Here is a 5,307-nt window from a genome sequence, read left to right as displayed (position 1 = left end):
GCGGAAAAAGAGCCAACCGGGCCGTGACGTCCCCGGTGCGCGACGGCACTTTACGACAGCGCCGCAAAGCGAAGACGGCGCAGGCTTCGTAGAGCCGGCTTCGCTCAGCTTCTCGTCCTTGCTGAGCAGTGTTTGGGACCGGGTTAGGGAGGCGGCTGGGGAAGCACTGAGAAAGCGAAAGAGAAAGCTGGAAAGTGAAAGGAGCCGAAGAATTGGAAAGGGAAAGAAAGAAAGGGGGTTGAGAGAAGTGTGTCGTCCTGGCTGTTCCGGCAGGAAGGGGTTACAGGCGGCTGATGTAGTGAGCCACGCGTGTCCCAGCCATATCTGAGTTATGAGTGGTTGCAGGGAAAGAAGGGAGGTGAGAGACTTGCAATCCCCGCATCCGAGGCTTTTCTCTTCCTTTTCTACCAAGTTGTTCGCTGCAATGGGTAAAAGCCGTAACCCACGGAGGAGTAAACCAGTTGTGAGATAGACACAGAGCCTGGAAGAGAAACCGAGGGTTAAGACGCGAGATACCTGCAGAGGCAAAACTTGGCCATACGGGAAATTGGAAATCAAGATCATTCAGAAGTTTGTAATGTGGTTTTCATGTTTGATATTCGTTGCCTTATTAATGTGTGGAAATATTTAACTTGCAAGTGCATAATCCGCTGGTTCTGTGGTGTGGTGTGGACACAGACCGTATAAAACTTTTGACCATCTCAAAAACCAGATTTATCAAACCTTAACAACTTGTTCTGAAGGCTGTAGAGCTCTCGGCCTATGAAGGCTCCCTCAGAACCTCTGCGCTGAGACTTGTCCAAACTCTTGCTGACGAAAATTCAATTAACTGTCAAGTTAAGAAAAAAAGGGAATTTTATTTGAGCCAAACCGATGGTGATAACACAGGAAGCAGCCTCAGAAAGCTCGGAGGACCATTCTGCCTGTTAGAAGTCGAAGGCACAGGCATATACATGTTTGAAACAAAGGATCATACATCAAAATGACCGACTAATATTTTACATAAACTTCACCAAAGATACATAGTCCAGGTAAGCACATGCCAGGCAAGCATCTAACCCTATCCACCCCACGCCCCCTCACCTAAAGGGCTGGGAAAGAACACTGTTCTTTTAAGAAGTTACATTGCTAGGGTCAGAATAAAGGGGAAAAAAATGATCTTTATGGTTGAGCGGGCGCTCCCATCTTTGAGAAGTTCTGGTTAACTGTAATAAAGGTGCACACTGCACGTTAAGGAGGGAGGAGGCCCAAACAAACAGAGAATTTTATGTGTAATTTTTTCTTGTCCTGCCTTAAAATATAAATTTTACTTCAGCCCTCTATTATGGCTTCTAGCAGCTTAAGGTCTTGCCCCTAGGGTGATCTTAAGTGCCCCACCCCTTTAAAATACCTGCCTAGAAACGCTTAATACTGCCCGAAGAATTTGTGATTTGTTCCAGGCAGAACCTGGATAGGCAGACAGACCCCAGAGCCCTCTCTTGGAGCAGCTACTTTAGAAAGCTTGCAATGTAAATTCTTTCCTCTGACCTTTGTGGTATAAATCTACCACCCAGAACTGTTTCCTTAAGGACTTGTGAGCCCCTCTCTTTAAGATGCAGATATTCAGGGAGATAACTCTGTGCTAGCTCCCAGTCCCTGTGGGAGCAATAAGGACCTACCTTTCTTCAACTTGCACTGCTGCTTCCTCTCATAAAGATAGAAGTTTCTTTCTCCCCTGACAAATGCCAATTAACAAACCCAGATGGCCTAGTCACATGGATCACCCACCCACCCCTTTACTACCCCTTAGTGACTTTCCCTTAGCACACTCCAGCCTTTGAAAAGTCTTCAGCCTTCTGATTCAGGGGAAATGGAGTTCAGTTCATACTGTAGTATTACTGAACAAAATATGTCCTTACCACTTTCGTGTCCAGCTTTGTTTATGTCTAGCAATCCATCCAGGTAGCAAAGTTCTATTATTAAAATATGCTTGCCTTTTAAAAAGTAAATATTTGGACTTGGCTTCCTGTAGTCAGATAAACTTTGCTGTCAGTGTTGTTGACCGCCATTAACCTCTGCTTAAGCTGGTATTAAAAAACAAAATTCAACTGAGTGAATTTGAAGACTTAATTGGCTTTACTAAATGATTCATGAATCAGGCATCATCCCATCTAACAAATAGAAAGGAGCTGTACAATGAAAGGTTTTTTAAAAGCAGGAAGGAGGGGACAAGGAAGTCAAAAAGAAAAGAAAGGATTATTTCAGGCAAGGTCACCTTCTTTGGGGAGAAGGGTAGGGGTTTATCATGCAGATCACCTCACTAGTGTTGATCAGGAAATTCCAAACTGATTGGTTTAAAATTACATTTCTCTGGGTATATACCCAGTACACATATATACAATGGACTATTACTCAGCCATAAAAAGGAACGAAACTGGGTCATTTGTGGAGATGTGGATGGACCTAGAGAGTGTCATATGGAGTGAAGTAAGTCAGAAAGAGAAAAACAAATATTGTATATTAATGCATACATGTGGAACCTAGAAAAATGGTATAGATGATCTTATCTGCAATGCAGAAATAGAGACACAGAGGTAGAGAACAAATGTATGGATACCAAGGGGGAAAGGAGGGGGTGGGAGGAATTGGGATATTGGGATTGACACATATACGTATTGACACTATGTATAAAATAGATAACTAATAATATACTGTACAGCACAGGGAACTCTACTTAATGTACTGTGGTGACCTAAATGGGAAGGAAATCCAAAAAAGAGGGGATATATGTATATGTACAGCTGATTCATTTTGCTGTACAGTAGAAACTAACACAACATTGTAAAGCAACTATACTCCAATAAAAATTAATTTAAAAAAATAAAAAATAAAATTACATTTCTCAGGGACTTCCCTGGTGGTCCAGTGGTTAAGACTCTGCACTCCCAATGCAGAGGGCGCAGGTTCGATCCCTGCTCAGGGAACTAAGATCCCACATACTGTACAATGCGGCCAAAAAAAAAAAAAAAAACCCAAAATTACATTTCTGAGCGAGGCTGAAACTGCAGTTAGGTGTTAAGTTTTAGTTTGCTTCTGCGGGGCTTAGCATTAGTGACTCCACTTTGGACCTACTGATCCTTTTTTAACACTGGAAATGTATTAGGCAGGCTCTTAAAAAGGCTCAGCTCATCCAAATTAATTCAGTTGACAAATTACTCATTAGGGAGAAGAGGAGCAAGGCAGTGTGATTCACAAAACCTCTGATCAAAGAACGGGAGAAGGGCTTCCCTGGTGGCGCAGTGGTTGGGAGTCCGCCTGCCGATGCAGGGGATGCGGGTTCGTGCCCCGGTCCGGGAGGATCCCGCATGCCGCGGAGCGGTTGGTCCCGTGAGCCATGGCCGCTGAGCCTGCGCGTCCAGAGCCTGTGCTCCTCAACGGGAGAGGCCACACAGTGAGAGGTCCCCGTACAGCAAAAAAAAAAAAGAACGGGAGAAACAGGGGTTCTCATAGGAAGTTCCTCAAGCCCAGTCTTCCAACGCTGCATTCCTTAAGGGGAGGTTGGAGTGGACTTAGTTTAAAGAGCGACACAACAATGCAAACAAAACCACTCCCTGACACTGGGCCTGCGCCACAATTGGCTCAGGCAGCCAGGTCTCCTAGGTTCCTCCCTTCAGGGACATGTACTCCCAGGTTTGCAAGAGCACAGTGTGCTGCAACCCACTCTTGGGCAGAACAGAAATGCCATCTTGAATATTTACTGTTTTCTATTACTCTTTATCTACCCACATCCCAAATTAAATGGGTGTCATCAGAACTTAAAAAAGTGAGGGCTTTTGGTTTTTGTTTTATTTTTTTATTTAGAAACCACATACCAACATTTAAGGGCATCTTATAATAGTTGGTGAAACAGACAAAAGATGCTGAGAAAGAAATACTTCTAAATAGAAAAGCGTTGTATGTGATTACCGGAATTGATATGTATGCTAAAAATAAGAATTCCAGTTGTTTCCCCCCTTTTCCATTTATTTTGTATACAACAAATATTAACTGATTGCTTACTATTTACCAAGCACTGCCCTAGATGCTGGGAATACAACTGTGAATGTAAGGGAGGAAAACCTTTTTCTCTACCCTTCTTAATTTTGGGGGGGCTTATTTATTAATTAAGACAGATTAACAGGGGACTTCCCTGGTGGCGCAGTGGTTAAGAATCCGCCTGCCAATGCAGAGGACACAGGTTTGATCCCTGGTCCAGGAAGATCCCATATGCTGCGGAGCACCTAAGCCCGTGCGCCACAACTACTGAGCCTGCGCTCTAGAGCCCGCGAGCCACAACTACTGAAGCCTATGTGCCTAGAGCCCGTGCTCCGCCACAAGAGAAGCCACCGCAATGAGAAGCCCGCGCACTGCGACAAAGAGTAGCCCCCGCTCGCCGCAACTAGAGAAAACCACGCGCAGCAATGAAGACCCAAAGCAGCCAAAAATAAATAAATACATTTATTAAAAAAAAAAAAAGACAGCAAACTACATTTGCATCCCTTAACTAGGGAAGGGCAACCATCACGTTTCAAGGAAGCGTCTGGACTGCGGACGCTGTCCATTAGCCTTGTAACTTTAAAAGGAATTTATCAAATTTAGCAAAACAAGAGACAACTAACCCTGCAATCAGGAGACCAGGAGTAAGGGAGTAAAAGATGGCTCTGGCTGCACACCTAGTCGGGGCTGCGGCACCCAGAACTAGGAAGCTTTGCTCTCCTCTGGGTTTTGTCCCTCCCAGATTTCTGAGCTCAGGAGCAGTCGCTCTGCACTGCAGCTTGAGCCAGTTGCGGAAGACCTAACCAAGCCCAGCCCAAAAGAAGGAACGGCTTCGGGGCTGTTTGTTTCTCTTTGATAAAGGAGCCCTTCCTTGTTCTTGCTTTTCCTCTCTCTGGTATTTGATGCAATAACCCCCCAGAAGCGATTTAGAGTGACTGGTAAAACAAAGTATACCAAAACCTCGCAGCAACCAAAAGGATGAAGTTCCTTCTGGACTGCCTCCAGCTTCTGCCCTTACTGCTCATCTGCACCTTGAGAGTCTCTCCTGAAGCTTTTCATTCCGAAGAAGAGAAAAGCAGTCACCGGAGAAATCGTCCTGATTACTGGAGCTGGACATGGAATTGGGAGACTGACTGCCTATGAATTTGCCAAACTTAAATGCAAACTGGTTCTGTGGGATATAGATAAGGTAACAGTGCTTGCTGTGTTTTACTTTCTGGTACCTTTAATCTGTGTTGCATTTTGCTGGCAACAGCCCCCTACAGCATCTCTGTTAAGCATGTAGAAAAAAAT

The 5,307-nt window shown here is 44.6% G+C and overlaps 1 long non-coding RNA gene and 1 other non-coding gene across 11 annotated transcripts in view; both read left to right on the top strand.

The window, feature by feature from the left end:
* The first annotated feature begins 111 nt into the window (after positions 1 to 111).
* The window catches only part of LOC113625931 (uncharacterized), a 141,736-nt gene continuing 136,540 nt past the window's right edge, over positions 112 to 5,307 (top strand). For 9 of the 10 annotated variants that reach the window (XR_003434951.1, XR_003434948.1, XR_003434954.1 and 6 more), the window contains exon 1: positions 4,413 to 5,203. This is a non-coding gene — a long non-coding RNA (uncharacterized LOC113625931). Of the gene's footprint in view, positions 1,032 to 4,412; positions 5,204 to 5,307 lie in introns of those variants that run through there. The other variant, XR_003434955.1, reaches the window with a different exon arrangement.
* Positions 2,891 to 2,963, top strand: TRNAG-CCC (transfer RNA glycine (anticodon CCC)). Its single transcript has one exon. It is a non-coding gene; the product is annotated as a tRNA-Gly (tRNA).

The sequence above is a fragment of the Aethalodelphis obliquidens genome, unplaced genomic scaffold (genome assembly GCF_003676395.1).
Source record: "Aethalodelphis obliquidens isolate GAN/ISIS:26980383/991018 unplaced genomic scaffold, ASM367639v1 scaffold17, whole genome shotgun sequence".
Taxonomy (NCBI): Eukaryota; Metazoa; Chordata; class Mammalia; order Artiodactyla; family Delphinidae; genus Aethalodelphis; species Aethalodelphis obliquidens.
This window is presented reverse-complemented; position numbering and strand designations above follow the sequence as displayed.